Here is a 17,471-nt window from a genome sequence, read left to right as displayed (position 1 = left end):
CGTGAGCTATGCACTTTTGCCAACAATGAACAAGAGCCTGCATACTGCACACATAAAAATCTGTGCCAATGGAGGTGACCCACTGTCACCACTGCTGAAACACACCATGCACCATCTCACTGTGCTCACATCTACTGTTTGGTATCCCTAAGCATTCAGAAAGCATCAATGAATGCCTGTGGGCATTGGTGTATACCCTGCATAGAGGAATTCAGTGACACACCTTTGCTCCATACGCACTTCCATACCAGGTGCCATTCTGTCAGACTGCCCCTCTTCTGCCATCTGTCACACAGCAACATTACAGTATTGGAGGGAAGGTTCAACCTCTGCTGCCATACCAACCGACTTCTGCCTCTGACACTGCAGGCCTACGTAATGAAATAGAAGCCATTAATTCCAGAGCAGCCCTTGCCAAATGCATTATATAGTTAATGCATATAGGTAACAAAACTTATTTTAATCTTCCATATTTTTAATTAAAATAAGAAAATCATAAATCTGCTGGAATACGTGACCTTTTTTTGAGGAACTAACACATAAGTATAGTTTGACAGCAGCAGTTGCCATTCTTAGGGAGCTCTCAAGGTGTTTGTCAGAGATTTCTGATGAAATTTCGCTCTTCCTGTGCTTCATCCTTGAAAACAATTGCTCACAAGTGCTTGCACTGCCAATGAATGAAGGCACAAATAAGGCGCAGTTGTGAAGTGAGGGATATTTTCCAGTAAGAGAGCTTATAGAAGACTGGTAAAGAGACACAATCATATTTTTGTTTGAGTTGAACATTCGACTGCAACTCTGTACATTCCACTTGAAAATTTGCAAGTAATGTATTTATGTTGACTGAAAATGAAATCACAAATAAACTGAAATACTGATTGGCAGTCTTGAAACCTGTATCAAAACAGAAAGCAGAGCTACATATTTTTCTGCTCACAGGACAGCATTTAGCCAATGTGCCACAACACACGTAATTATGTGCCATCACTTGAGTCAGCACTGCACCATGACCCCTCCACGTCCAGGTTTCAGCCTATGCAGTGCCAATTGCACACCTGTGTGTGGTTGCTGTGAGCAATGGGTGTGAGCCTAGGGTCACTCAGTGGGGCAGAGCCATTGCCATGATGGCACAGGGCAACTGCAGGATGGACTGGGCCAGGCCACATGTGGGCCGCGGGATGGACATGCCTGCCTCAGGGGAACGTGTGTATGTTCATCACAAAAGTATGTTCCACGTGTGGGAGCAGCAACACCCTCGCTGGGAGCCCAGCATCCATCCACATGGGAAACAAGTATGTGTGTGCAGGTCTGGTCAGCTGAGGTGACACGGTACAACCTCCTTCCAGAGCTGGAGGAAAGGAAGTGATCTGCAGGAGAGTGCAGGAAATAGTTGCACAAGCACACTGTTGTCAGCAGCTGGGGAGGGGGAAATAAAGGAAAAACAGTCACAACAGGAATGAGACTGAAATGGTGAATACACTGACAGAAAAAATGCATTTCCTTTTAACAGCTGAGGTGGTGCCGTTTAGGAGTTTTGGGTTTGTTTTGTTAAGTTATTGAAGTCTGGAGTTTTCTAGTCATCAGAGAATTCACTGAGTACTCCCACATTTTTTGCCTGCGCATGTAAGTGCTGTCTCCTGTCCCCAGAGGAGAAAGAAATTTGAAACTAAGCGATAAGGCAGAATTTTCCCATACAGCTGCTATCAGGCAATCGAAGTACTCCACAGCATGTTAGAAATGAAAAATGTGCTCATGCTCTTTTCAGCTTGCACTTGCCTTCAGGTTCCTCCTCCTTGTCATCTCAGGGTCAGAGTGAGATAGGCAAACATCTCCCGCAGTGCACAGGGAGACTTGCACTGTTGCAGTGCTCCAGGAAATGCCAGATGTGCTCCTTTGCCCTAGGCTGGATCCTTTTGCACACCTGTCTTAACTGATGGGAAGGTTCAGTCAAGCAGAACACAGCAACAAAAAAAACAAAACAGAGGCTGAGAGAATGAAAATTAACTACTGTATTAGAAGTTTAGTAACAAGCTTGTGAAGTTGCGTACTGCCCCATACACTTTTAAGAGCAATAAGCAGTGCAAAATTTCCTCAGACGAGCTTGAGTTACTAGAACAAACTGAAAATATCTGAGAATCAGGCTTGTAATGCATTCCTATAGCAATGTTCACGCAGGAGGAATTTCCACTGGGCAGAGGGGAATTCACTGTCTGCTAACATGACCATGAGTGCATACAGCTTCCCACTCCCAAAGATTTAAAGAGCTGATTCAGGTTCAGTCACAAAATAACGTTCGGTGGTTACGGAGGGCTTCCTGCCTTTTAGCTTTGATGGCATTCGATCAGCTTTTGGTTCTCCACGGCGCAGGGAACAACCAGGGCTTTTTGGGCAGCACGGAGCAACAGATGGTGGGAAGAGCTTCCAGCACCCTACTGCTGAGGGCAGGCAGCCACCACAGCCAGCTCAAGGAGCCCACTTCCTGCCATTGTTATCACAGCAGCCCTGGAATTTCATCCAAATGGATCTGACCCCTCCGCTAAGCAGCCAGCACATATTTCCCTGATTAGGGTATTCCTGTGTGAGGAGGGGGGGCTGGGAGGAGAGCAGCTTGCTCTGCTTGTGCCAAAGTGACATGAGTGCACTGTTATGCACTGGACTCCTCGTTGGGCGCATTGTTTTCTGAGGAACAACAGCTTACCCAGCGACGTGGATCTGTGCAGCAGCAGGGTGTGTTTCTGCAGCAGTGACTGCAGCAGAGAGGAAATAACATGAAGGACACAGTTGTCCACTTGTTTTGCACGTACTTGTGATCGAAGTTCTACAGGTGCCACACAGGGCTGGCAGGTTAAGTGGATTCTTATTATTTCAGATTTTCAAGTCTGAAATGCATTGTGCTTTCTTAGAGTTCAGCCATCAGTCCGCCATCGTGCTTCATTGTGCTTGCATGTAGTTCTTATTTCTGCACATATTTTGTATTGATTCTGTACAGCATTCCTCTGGTCTTGGCTTCTGACTATGAGATAGCCTCTCCTTACAAGCCTTTTTTTTTTGCAGGAGAGATTATACTTCCCCCTTCCCTTTCCCTTCTCTCTTTCCTCCATCACTTTCATAACAGCTCACAGCCACTGAGCCTCTGACATACAATCATAGAATCGCCTGGGTTGAAAAGGGCCTCAAAGACCATTATCCCCCTGCCATGGGCAGGGTCGCACAGGGATGTCATCTGAGGACATCTCAGATGATGCTCCAGTCCTGTCCTACAAGTATACATCACATGAGCCTTTGCCTTGTGAATCAATGGCCGTAACCATCCCAAAGACAACTGCTGTTTTTATCTTTTTCTGAGCCTTGGAAACAGCTCTGTCCTATTCCCAAACATCTCCCTTATTTTTCCCCTTTATATTTGTTCCAGAATACATTCAACTATAATTCCCTTTGCCATACTTTTAACTAGGCTTCAAAACTTGACAACACTTCGTATAACCCAGAAAAAGCACCAATTAATATGACAACCTGCTTCCAGCTGCCCCATTCAGTTGCTCTCCACTCTGTTCTCCCAGCTTCCCTACAAGAAAAACTTCACAGTTTCTTCCTTGACAAGGCTGCTCTTATCCAAAAAAGTAATTGTCACCACTTCAACCTCTATTATACAATCTGTCCCTCAGCTGATTCTTGAAAGCATTTCTAAAAGCTAAATATTGAAGAATGCATTTAAATTTGAATGCAAGCTTTGCCTTTGTAGCTCTTCTCAATTTCTCCTCCAGGGCATTCCCTTGTTCCCCCGGAGGAGCTGGAGACATAAGGACCACCTCTCTTCTCTTCTGTCATTCAAACTTTTCGTGTCTGCCTTAAACAGATCAGTTTGAGTTAACAGAAAGCCTTCTTACTTCCTTTTATCTCTCCTTTCCTCCACCTCCACCCCAAACTCGACTCCCTGGCAGATGCCAATCACCACTCTCTGCAAAGAATCTCTTTCCTTCTCAAAGATTCTCTCCTCCTTTCCCTCAGGACCTCACTGAAACACTGAATCTCCTTACTCACTAGTTCTAAACTTCTGCTCTGAGGCAAACAAGGTAATATGACAGAACATTCTTAACCCTAAGCTAATGAAGAGATTTTCAGGTAAAGGTTTATAGTTTGGTAGGTATTAATAGAGTTTTTGATATCCCAGAGCAAGGCTTCCTTGCTGCTTTAAGAGTGACTGAATGTCAGAGGATAATGATCATAAATTCTCCTTCAGCAGATTGACCTTGCTTCTAAGAGCATATTAAACACTGCTTTGTTTGAATAGATCTGCAGGTACTTTTGGTAGGGTCTTAAGTTGGGTATCAGCACAGCTCTATCTGAAGTCAGTGGCAGCAAATCATTTCACATTTAGAGTCACTGACCTAGCATAATTCTTCTTTCACTTAAAGTTACCAAAATACCCACCAAGATATTAACTAAACCTGAAAGTGGGATGAAGGAACTTGGTGATATCTATTGCTTCTGGATGGAAGCACGTAAAAACATATCTAGACTGAATTTCCAGGACAGCTTCACACAACAAATAGAAGAGGAGAAGGTTGCCTTACAGTACTGTTGATGACCATGCCATAATGCTGCTACAGTATTACCCTGAATTAGAAAAGCACGTAAAGCAAAAGCTACCACTTTCAGCTAGAATGTCCCTCCAGAACACTGCAGGTTTAGCAGAAGAGGCCTTCTGGCTCCCAGCACAAGAGCACTATTTTATTCCCTTTATTTGTACTGGTCTTTGGATCAATGCTTGCAAAATTGTTTTCCTTTGCATCAGGATTTAACTTTGGCCATCCACTCAACTACACATTCCCATATGATCACATGCTATTATTATGGTTTTAAATTAGCAAATATTACAAAACTCATCCATTGTTTCAGTAAAGTTTTGGCCACGAAGTTGACATGGTCAAACTAAAATGAAAAGCAAACAATCAAGTAAGTGTGCAAGTCACAATTACAGCTCCATATTTGCTTTATTCATACACACTCACCTTCCCCCATCCTCTCTTCCTACTGCCAGCATAGCAGCTCAGAGCAGCTTATTCTTACTTTGCTGTAAAGAGGCACCACTTGATCTCAAAGTGCACTGTTTGCAGCTGTGCAGCACTGAGTTCAACCTCAAGCCAGGCCGCTTATAGCCAGTGGCTTCAAATAGCAAAATAGATTGAATTCCTGCACAAAAACAAAAATGAGAGAGAAAAAAGGGACAGGATTTTCCTCTTCTTTAACTTTCATGTAGATTACAAACAAACAAACAAACAACTTCATCACATTCCCACACAATCAGGCATTTCGAAATGCAAGTGCACGTGGAAGAGTGAAACGATGGATCAAATTCTGTTCTTAACTGCACTGATGATAGTAATGTTTAACCTACGTCAAAATTTAGACCCCTGTCATTTTAGTAAAGCTTTCCCCTTCTGTTTGGAAAAAGGATTGTCTGGTAATCTACACAAAGTAATTATTAGCTGACACTTCACTCCACGTGTGAAGTGTGAGAAAATAGCTGTAAGTTGGACTACATTACTGAGTAATGAGTTCATGTTATCTTTTTTTTTTTTGTTGTTCTCAGCTTCTCTGTATAGAGAAAACATTTAGTATCTCTTGTGTTCTTTAGCTTAAGATGAAAGAATGGTAACTATCCCAAATCCAGTAGGGTTCCCGTTCTCAAAATCTGTTTAACTCAGTTTATTCATGGACCACAGACAGATAACAGGCTCCTTGTTAGCAAAGTAACTCATGGTTGGATTGTGGTTATCCTGAATGAAAACAGGAAGCTTCCTCCACGGAGAACCGCAATCATTTCAATTAAACAAAAATACTTACCCTTTTGTCAGCTTTGAGTTGTTTCAAATATGGTGACAAAACCAGACTTCTAGAGATCAGTCAGCATCCCAGAACAGACAAAGCCAAGTCCTCAGAGATAACTATTCTTGGAATCCCCCAGACCATGAAGGGAAAAGACATAAGCAACTCTCTGATAAGAGAGCATAGGTCAGGTGTGATACAGCAGACAGACATCTTCGATCCTTCTCAAAATATAAGGGAACAATCTACCCACGATTTCTCAAAGCAAAAACTGCAGTAACTGACTTGTAAAAGAAACAGAATGGTAATTAATATTTCTCTCCTTTTTGTTTTCTTCAGTAATGATTTTTTTAAGCATAGTATTGGTTAGCTTTCATTTAATCCAAGTTTGTTTGTGAATACTTAATCAGCATGAGGAAGACTTTTCCTCCTTTGATGGAACAAGAAGCAATATCCTTTTAGAGCAGTGGGTGTCAAGCAGTATCGTGATTTTTACCTGAAATTTGAGATTTCAGAAATGAAAAAATTATTTATTCTTAGTGATAGTAACAAAATAATATTTATTATTACCTTTTAAATTTAATTAATTTTAATTAATTTAACCTAACATTAATACTAATAAAGTAGATATCTAACTAGGCAGCTAACAAAGACAGAAGGTCCATTTAGAATTGATTCACAGTTGTAACACCTGTATTTTCTTTAACTCTGTGACTGGGATATTGCCTATTCTGCACGTCCTAAGAAACCTGTTTGTCTCCTTTAGGGCACAGAACAGTTTGCATATTGTTAGAAATAGTGTAACTAATGAAAGAAATGAACGCTACTCATGAAGCATAATTTCTAATACAATTGGTCTGTCATTGTATCAAATTCACATCAGAATGAAAAATGAGTGGCGTAGATTAGTTTTGTGCTGGAGACTTGTTAGCTATTACACTGCTGTACTCAGACAATGCTCATAATTAAATATGACATGCACCAGAAATTGTTTAACATTAGGCTAGTGCAATACAGAGCTCCAGAGGAAGAACGGAACATCAGATATTCAGACTTATTTTGCTTCTGTGTGAACAGTGACAGTAGTACATTATTGCACAAGTAATGCTTACTTAATGAATCTAGACTCTGATTGAGTCTGCCCTCACATGAGGCATTCAATTAACACAAGGCTCTGCAGCAGGGAGAAAGAAGACATGGGAATGGAAGAGAAGGAGGCATCTCAGTTTGAGGACAAGAGGCACACCCACGTGTGATGGAAAATGAAGTCAGACCTTCCATAGCAGTGCACAAAGCATAGCAGCAGATCGGTCAAAGAAACAAAGAATATCCTCACTTGGAAGGGATCTGCATTGTTCACACATTGTACCACGTTTTTCTAGATGGATATTTTGTCTAGTAGGATTTTAAGGATACTGTGAGAACAGTATCAAAACTTTTGCTAAAATTGGAAAACGTTACATATACTGGATTCCCGTGGTCAACTAGATTGGGAATCTTGTCCGAAAGGGAACTGAGTTTGAATTTATAAGGTCAGAAAACAAACAGAGACTGTGGACTGTTGCCACCAATCTGAGAAGAGTTCAGCTGCAGGATGGGAATGGAGCTGAGGACAAGTAAGTGGAGGTGGAGAGCAGGTCCAGTTCCAGAAAGGAAGCATTTCACTCTGGTCAGCAAAACGGCTTGGCAGATCCACTCCAAAGCAAAAGGCCCTCAGTGTGGCCACACTTTGCCCTGTTACTGATCATCAGGCCCTTCTCCCAGCCATCCACTAGGATATGGTAGGAGATTGTGATAAGGACTGCAGAAGTCCACCTGTCCATTCATCTCCTCAAAACAAGGCTCATCTTGGCCCTGATGATGCTGTACTGGTTGCTTCCAGAGGTCATCTTGCCCACTGTGTGCCTCATACGGATCCTCTGACCAAAATCTTTACTTGCAGATCTGGCTTCATTTGATATGCATTTGTTTATGTAGCAAACTTGGCTTTAAGGCCAGGACAGCTTAAGAGTTTCCAGGGAAGCAGGAAAGCAGCTCAAAAACAGTACAATAAAACGTCGCATCATGCTGAGCTCTGAACCCAATGTCTACTCGGGACAGGACTACTCTATGTCTGCAAAGGAGATATGCACAACATGATTAGGTAGCCATGCTCATGACAGAACAGGCTAAAAATTCAATAGTTACAGGGAATTCTTAGGTGCCTATCAGATGAAAAAAGTAACAGTCGCAAAGAAAAATAAGAAAACATCATTAAAAAGGCCATTCTTCAGGTCTATATGATGCAACTACTCATTTTTAGGGAGACTGTTTTGCATCATCTTGAGTCATTTGAAAATTGATTTGACAAAGCTTTGGAAATATTATCTCCTATTAAAAACTGAAAACAAAACACAGAAGTGTATTGGCCGGGGGAAAGACATGGTGATCCAAAGGTTCTTTACTATCTCTAATTATCATGACCCAAAAACTGTCAGAGAGGAATGCATGTTAACACTTACATGAAGACACAGGCCTCTGGTGGGATGAATGCATATAATTGCTGCAAAGAAACATACCTAACTAGTCAGGAATCTAAAGACACTGCACAGAGACCTTAGTAGTCCAGTTGAGCAATTTATTGTGGTGGTTTTTTTTTTCCTGTTTGTGTTATTTGTTGTTTCTCATTACTTCCAGCTGTCTGCCTGTGTCATTCAGGTGATGGATTTCAGCATTTTTATCCCCGTTACCAATTGATCTCACAAATTTCAGATACACTGCATTAAGATCATGCTATTTAATGATGCAATTAAAAAATAAATACATTACTACATAAGCAGGAGTTCATTTAGGAAAGATAGCAATATGTTTCAGGTATTCTCTTCACCAAATCTACGTGATTAAACCCAAGGACTAACACAAAAGCACTCATGTGAGCATATAATCACATCAGACTGCATGTATACTACATCACTGCTTTTTAGTGTCCAAGGTAAAGGTCAGGGAACGATATGAAGAAGAGAGTTATAGGCTGAAAGGGCTGAAAGCTCTCCCAGCTCCAGCTCGGCACAGAGCAACAGCAGAACGCCCTCTAGCACTGAAGTTGGGGAAAGCTTTTGTAGTTGTCAGGTCTTCCCCATCCCTAAAAACATAGAATGGCCTGGGTTGAAAAGGATCTCAAAGATCATCTAGTTTCAACCCCCTGCCACAGGCAGGGTTGCCAACCACCAGACCAGGCTCTTCAGCGCCATCTCCATCAAAATGTCCTTTAGCCCTAAAACTTACTGAGACAGAGAACGGGAAAAGTACATGTGTGATGACATTAGCTTCTGACTCTTGCTATCAGCTTTGTCAGCACTGAAGACAAATATCAGAACAAAATTTACAGTTGTGAATCTTTCGAACATTTAAATAAGGGAAAACCTTCCTGCTCAGTGCTCTGTGTGATATGAGCACTTGTTGAGTCTCCGCTAACATTCAAATTGCATTAAAAACTATGACTAGGAAAGATTACATTTGAAAGAAAGATCAGGACATGAACTTCTATCTAATCTCTCTGGAAGACATGGATTTGTTATTGTTCTGTTTTTATTGTTTTGAGATTAATCTTAATGACAAGCGCTATTTTTGAAACTGAAACATGAGCAAAAAAAATGCTTGGGTAGCAAGCCAGAGTTTACTAGGGCACTGCTCTTTGGCAGGGCTTTCAAGCATTCTAGAGAAATGAACATATATTTGAAATAAAGGAACCAACACTTCCTGAGACACCTCTGAATAAGGTCAGAGATCTGCCAAACCACACTGTTTTAGGGTTGCTAACCTACTCTGGAGCACCTCTGTTTCCAGATATACAGCCCAGGGAGGGGATTTACTCATAGGAGAGCAATAGATGGAACAAACTGTTACGTTGCTTTATTCTCTAACACATTGCCCACCCTATACTCATTAAAAATATATTTAGACATGTGATCACTTGATCATAGGTCTATATGCTGTAAGACATCACGTGCATAAGCATGTAGACAGATATTCCAAAAGACCATACATATGCAAAATATGCTTTCCATATATGCAATGCACTTAGACTGAGCTAGACTGTGTTTCTTAAAAATAGCAAACTGATCAGACTGCACAAGATAAACTCCTTGCCAATGTGTCTAAGTATGAACTCCATCATTAACTCACTGAAAACAGCACACATAGAGCTGAATATGCACTTTACTTACCTTGATAAACTGGGAACTGTAAGGTTTGCAAGGAGCTGGTACAAAATAAATCAGGAAATGTATTTTTGCTTATTGTTCCATTTTCTAAAGCAGGAGCGAGTGGGCAGTTTGGAATGACATCTTAACGAACATAAGATAAATGTTTTCTTTGTGCCGTCTCTAAAAGCTCTTGGGGGTGCAAAATTATAATTGGCACACTTATTTCTGAGATGCTTAAAAATGAGTGCTCTTCCTATCATGAAAAGGTGTATTTCAGAGGGTCACTCCTCCATGCAGAGGATGCAGTGAGCTTGTTTCCAAATACATAACATAGCTTTACCTGTGTCCTCAAGATAGTGTCCATCAAATTAAAGACGTCCTGCAAGCATCCTGCAAAGGCCACAGATGTCTTCATCAAAATCTACATGATTATTATGCAAGAACTCCAAAACACTTTGACAATTTGGCAGTGTATTCCCAGAAAGGGAATATTTATTTTCTTCATCTCAAAACCGAATTCCCTAAAAACCTAAAATGAAAAAACACAAACACACACAAAAACAACCACTAAGACACCAAAACTCCACGCCGGCATCTCACTAAATGCACATTGGAAATAAGCAAGTGTTTTGGAAGCTGGGGCTTTGTGTGTTGGCTTTTTGTTTTGTTTTTTTTTAAATGTGCCTCTGCATTCTTGTGCACCTGTATTAATATAGGAAAATTCCAAGTCTGTACAGTTTATCGATTCAAAGACAGGAACATAAACGTGGCTGCTTTTCCTCAGATGGCTTTTTCTACGTATGTCTTTGCATCACTGAAATTCCAGCACTGTTTTCCCTTGCCAGACACCACTGTGCGTCTTCCTGAACAGCAGGCATTCTTTCAATAGCAACTCAGGGCAGCCAACATAGAATAGAAGGTCAGTTTCTAAGACAGGATGTCAAGAGGACAGGAATTGAATGGTGCTGGCTAGTGAGGAGACACCATGTAAATCAAGAATGAAGCGTGGTCCCCAGGGAAGTAGTTCATGAGCCTGCAGTATATGATAAACCTGCAGCTAAAGCATCTTAGGCAACTGTGATAACAATGTGTCACATTCCTGAGGAGTCAAAAAACAAAGGTTGCAGAAGTCCTTGCAAAGCACGGCTCCCTTAGACATCTGTGCTTTCAAGGAAAAGGAAAGATTTGGCAAGTTCTGTCACTTCTGGCTTTTTTTCTGAAAACAAAAATCAAACAGCCATGGGTTTTTGAGAGGGGCTGACCTTAAAGTGACACTTGAGTGACAGCAGAAATTGACTTTAAGACTTTTTAAGCAGGTTTTTTTTTTTTTTTAGTACACAGAAAACACTCATACACATTCAAGATGGATTGAAAATAAAGTAAATGCCATAATTTTGAGTTGATAAACAAGTAGTTCCGTTGTATATTAGAAATAACTACTTGCCTAGATGTAGCATTAACCACCAGCTAGGAAGGTTAAACCCATCTCTCCAAGTTGGGCTTCTTGCCCTTTTCATTTAGGCATTGCATTGCCCTTTGTAGTTAAGTAGTCCCTTCACTGCTGCTTGTAAATTGAGTACACTCTGAGGTACTCATTCTTTTATTCTCTGCCACTGCTCAGGGACCAGCCTGTGCTAATAAACACCATGAAATGACTACAGCAAGCATTTGTTATTCATTGTTGGTTATTGATGCTGGCTTACAAACCAAGTACCATAGGCTGAGGGAAAAGAGGTGAAGGTAAATGGCAGACCAAACAGAACTCCCATGCTAGGGTAGCAGACACAGTTCTAGTATATGTGTATGAAATACAGCTGCAGTATGAGATTTAACAGTAGCACAGCTCAAAATGTCCTTCTGGAAATTGTGGAAAGGATGATCAAGAGCATCCCAGAACTCAAAGAAATTACACTGCACTTTTGTGAATCAGAGCAAGCTTACTACCTCACCTTGCTTTCAATCGGTGCTGGAAGCAGCAAATCTCAAGCTTATTTCAGATGTGAAGCATTCAGATATTCCTGCTGGCAGCAGTACAAATAACACAGGATCCACAGGATCTCTATGATGTTGTTTTGTTAAAAATTTTTCAGTTTCATCAAAGATTGCTTCTCCATAGCACAGTATCACAGCACACCGTTTCCACAGTGAGATGAAGGCCTTCCTGCCAGTTAGCTGAATTGCAGCAAGTTAGTCACCATGTACACAAAACACATCCACAGCAAAAAAAAACAAAACAAAACAAAAAAAACAACACACTAAAAAAACTCCCCTCCCCCTCCCCTGCAAACAACACCAAGTTATAAAACACCCATCTGCTGTGTAAGGGTCTAAGACCACGGGACCACAAAACTATCAAAGAGCAAACACAGCTGGGTGTCCAAGGCGATAGTTTTCATTTCTGCCACCATTGCTGAATGTATTTCTGTGGCTGTGTCATTTGTAGGTATTGTACTGATGCTTATGCCAGGCTTTATTTCTAGCTCCATGTGCACAACAGATCTCTCACAGACCTCAAAGGGCACTGTTTCAATCACCGTACTTTAAAAATTAAATAACAGATTTACATGTTAACAGTCACAGTAATTTTGCAAGAACTAAACATGATCCACAAGCTCTCCAGAGGTTCTAATTAAGAATACCCCAAATGTCAACCTGATCAAAGAAAGTGCTGAAAGGCTATTTAGAATCACAGAGTCCTTATCGTTGGAAGGGACCTTCAAATATCATCTAGTCCAACTCCCCTGCAATGAGCAGGGACATGCACAGCTTGATCAGGTTGCCCAGGGCCTGATCCAGCCTTGTCTTGAGCCTCTCCAAATGTAATTTGTCAGCATAACTATTGCTCAAAGAAGCACCCAACGGTTGAGATTAATTTCACTTCGCTCTCAAAAAGTACATTTAAGGAGATCAGTCCACTGTTTCACTGGCAATCCACACACAAAGCTTCCCCCATTATACCTGCATCTCCACTTGTGAGTTTAAAGAAATGCAAAGCCACAGGATCTGTGGTGATAGAACAAGGGGAAATGGTTTCCAACTCATAGAGGGCAGATTTAGGTTATATATATACACACATATACATGTATATATATACACATACACACATACATATGGAAAGAATCATTTGCAGTGAGGGTGCTGAGGCACTAGAACAGGTTACCTAGCGTTGTGGTCGATGTCCTATCCCTGGAGGCTTTCAAGATTAGGCTGGGTCAGGCCCTGGGCAACCAGATCTAGCTGTGCTTGTCCCTAATCATTGCAAGGGAGTTGGACTAGATGGTCTTTAGAGATCCCTTCCAACTCTAAGGATTCTATGAACCTTTTCACATACAGTGGAAAAGGATGCTGGGTTTGGATTTACAGTCTGAATTTTCCCAAGTGTTCAGAGCTGCTCAGATTTAATTTTCCAATTCAGATCTGCTAGCAGAGGTTAATATATTCAGTTAAAAACAAAACAAGAATAGCACATTAGAACAATAAAAAAACCAGCAAAATAATAATAATCTATTCAGGCACCACTTGTAGTTGAACGTATGTATTCATCACAGCTCTATTATAGACTCGATTCTTGCTTTCAATTTCCTCACTCTCAGAAACCTCCTACACAATTATTTCCTGTTAGATTCTTTCCTTCCTAACCTCCCCAGGCACTGCCATTCCTGGCTGCATGCCAGTTAAGTTACTGTTCAAAGGTGAAAAAAACAGAATCTATCCCAGGGAGCGACTCTGGAAAAGCCTAATGTAAAACAGCATGTTTAAGAGAAGTGAGATGGCAAAGCAGGGCCATTAGACCCAGTACAGCACAAAAAGCCACGTGCATCACCCTTCATTCCACATCATTTGCACTGAGGGAGCTGGATGCCCTGGAAACAGAGAAAGCTAATTCAAGGGGGTTAAAGGTACACCCTCTGACCTGTGATTAACCTCCAGGCAGGTGGACTTAGGATGTTGCCATAGGCACGCTATGAAGCTAGAGAACCAAAAGTGGAGTGAGCTTTCAATTACCAGCAAATGCAGTGCTTCCCTCCCCAGAACCCCAACACACAGCTGAGGATTTTCTCTACTTACACAATTTGACTAGGTATCTAGCTGGCCCAGGGGGTAACCTACTGCTTTTGCAAAACACCTGCAAAATAAAGCTGAGTAATGGAGCTAGGATCATTTGTACTACATGGAGACTTCAGCCTCCCCCCAGAATCACCATCTCCGCAAAAAGTTTCAGCATCTGAATTTCGCAGTTTTCCTTTCAGCTTACAAGATGAACATCTTGCTGCTTGGTTTTAGCGTTCTATCTTTTAGAAAATAAGAAGCTGCTACATGGAAGTGAATTAGTCTTCATTCAAAACATGTATTGCAAAAGGCTTGATTTACTCAGTGACAGCCAGAGACAAGACAGTGATCTTATTTATGAGTGTTGGATCTGTTGTTTGGGCTAAATTGGCTAATTATCAGACTTCCCATTTCTGTTATTACAAATCCTCAATTCTTACCCTAACATGTTTAAAAATGTTTTCCAAGAAAGCAGAAGACATTTGTATTCATTCTAATTGCTTGCCTCCTTCCCACCCAGGTAATTAGCTTGAAATACTTTGCTTCTCACTCTCAGAACCAACCTGTAACATCTCTTTCTCTCCCCCTAAATCACCAGCCGTTCATTTACTTCTTTCCACAGTCCCACATCACTCAGCAACTTTTTCCACTGGTATTTCCTCTCACCAGATGGTCATTTGCCCAGAAGAAAACATATCCTAATGAATGCACTGAAGTCTGTTCAGATAGCAGCATAGCACACTACTGCTGATGCACAAGAGCGTGCACATCCACCATACTACAGGCATTAACAGTAAGAAGCAGGTAGGTTAGCAAGTTGAACAACTGCTTCTTCATTTTTTACTGTTTGTGTTGTTTTTTGGGTTTTGTTTTTGTTTTTGTTTTTTTGAGAAATATGATTGTGGTGAAAAAGAATGAGTGAAGAGTTTTAGGACTTTGTCATCAATGCTTTGTCCAGTAATGAAAGTTAGCGAACATTTTACCGAAGAAGTTGGAGTCTTTAGGTCATTTCTGTCAGCATCATGGGACCTATGAGTTCTGTCTTCCATACGATGATGTTTAACACACCAGTCTTAGAGGGCTATTGTAACATCATTTGTCTACGCATAATCTAGGTTAGCTATTTCCACCTAGCTGCGTACAAGGGCCCTCTTACTGCAGAATTTTGCCTTTATTTCATACTATAGAAAACATCCACAGGAAGCCAAGCCCTACACATCTGATTTTGTCAGCCTCTTTTTCCAAATATCTGATATTGGGTCTGTCTTTATGTAGATTGAGTATGCTACCACAAGAGGAATCATTCAAAAGTAAATGGACCTTTCTTCAGACGTTGGATCAATGCACCCATGCAATGCACAGCGACAAAGAATGGCGGGTGAGAAGCGTTTACTGATTTGTGCCTTCCTTTGAAAGCTGCTTCAGCAAAACGTGGAGTGCTTACTTACAAAAATAAGCAGCATGAAACAGCTACCCAAAATATTTCTAGGAAAATAAATCAGAGCACGCTTAAAGTAACAGTAGTTCTGCTGGAGGGCTTAACATGGCTCCTCATTCAGTGCTGCGATAGGGAATATTCACTCCTAATTCATACATCACAGAACAGCTACAGGACTTTATATTCTCCTTTCCTACTCCTTCAGCCCTTCTCTCGTGATACTGCGACCCCAGGGAAATGTTGAACACTTGCAGGAAGAAAACTGCTCTACCCTAAGCCCATTCAATCCAAGTCATCTTTTACAACACAGTAATACATTGTTAAGGTAGCATTCGCAATACAGTCATTTGCAAAGGATGAAACATCAATATATTGTTTGTTTGGTTTGACTGTTTGTTTTTAATGTCTTTTGGCTTAGAAAAGCATATCAGAGATCTTTGAATATGCAGCTTATCAAAACTAAATTTAAAACATTGCATGTTCTCTAACTAAAGGTGCGTTAGTCCTCTTCTAGCTAGCGAGTATTGCTAACCTAAGCTGTTCTCCTTGGCTTGCTATTTACTAAAGCAATCACAGTTCTCAACCTAAAGGATGTTAATATCTCAATATATCTTTTCTCCTTTATCCACTCTAACCGCAACACAATTTTCTCATTGCAAAGAAGGAGCAACAAAATACTGTAGACACTTGAAAAATCTCACACATCTTCAGCTTGATTTTCCCTGCAGCTCCCTGGAGATCGTTCCTTGGTACTCTAGGAAAGGCAAAGAGAAGATTTTTCATATTGTACACCTGTAAGATTCTCTAGTCTCCTAAAAACCAAGAAATACATTCTATGTGCTGACATCATCTTGCCTGACAAATGAGCCATTCTCTTTCTTTAGTACAGCTGAAAGCAATCAATCATGCCACAGCTAGTTAGGGTAGTAGGGGTTAGGATACCAAAGTTCTCAGTGCCACTGTCTATAGCTAACAATTTTGCTTGACCCTACTAAGGTAATGATTTTTCTTTTAGTTCATGCTTCTCATAGATTTTAAAATAGATATTTTTAGACTGCTTAGTATCCATCTCAAACTGCATAAGGGAAAAGTTCACTTTCCCGTAGCCCAGATAAAGAACACAGCCAACAAGATGCAGACAAAAGCAAAACCTAGAGAAAAGGAATATGACATTGTCCATGCATAGCACTGTAATTGTAATACCAACTGTCCCAGGCAATTAAAGGCAAATCATTTTGAATATTTCAAGTTCCAGTAGGGGAGTGGTGCCAAGACATGCAAAAGCAGCTGTCATTTAACATTAGAATATAAATCAAACCATTAAAATCCTCTTAATTAAAACAAAAAATGGAAAATCAGAGAGAAACTCTCAGCAGAAATTAAGTGTGATTTGGAGGAAAGTAATCATTGCTAAAAAGGGGACTTAGATTTCACATAGGTACAAACATACAACATGAATATGATCTAGCAGACAGCTGAGATTTAGAGACTCTTAAAAACATATTAACAGCAAATTAATGAAGTTATGAATTGCAAGACTAGCACACAGTAGGAATTATGCCTTCACTCCAGCTTGTATTATCTTGGTAAGCAAGCATATGAGGCAGTGCGTGCCTGCAGGACTTCTCTTGTACCAAAATACTTCAGCTGACTACAACAATGAAAGAAATATGTTCCATGTTTTTACTTAATATCATACTCACTGTAACAAGCAAATTACAGGAGGCCAGAGGAAGCAGAAGGGAGCAGAGATAAGTGTATGTAAATTACAGCCTTTCAGCAGAATGCTGCTGCAATAACCACATCAACAACCTGTAAATGACAAGGTAGTAGAGTAGCACCTATTAGTGATTTGGAAGGAAGAAAACAAGCTACTCCTAAAGCTGTTCACACCTAGATCAGCCTTAGAACACACTACAACTCCACATGCTATTTATACAAAAGCAGAGATTATGTAAGCACTTGGGAGA

The sequence above is a fragment of the Tympanuchus pallidicinctus genome, unplaced genomic scaffold, assembly GCF_026119805.1.
Source record: "Tympanuchus pallidicinctus isolate F22 unplaced genomic scaffold, pur_lepc_1.0 scaffold31, whole genome shotgun sequence".
Taxonomy (NCBI): domain Eukaryota; kingdom Metazoa; phylum Chordata; class Aves; order Galliformes; family Phasianidae; genus Tympanuchus; species Tympanuchus pallidicinctus.
This window is presented reverse-complemented; position numbering follows the sequence as displayed.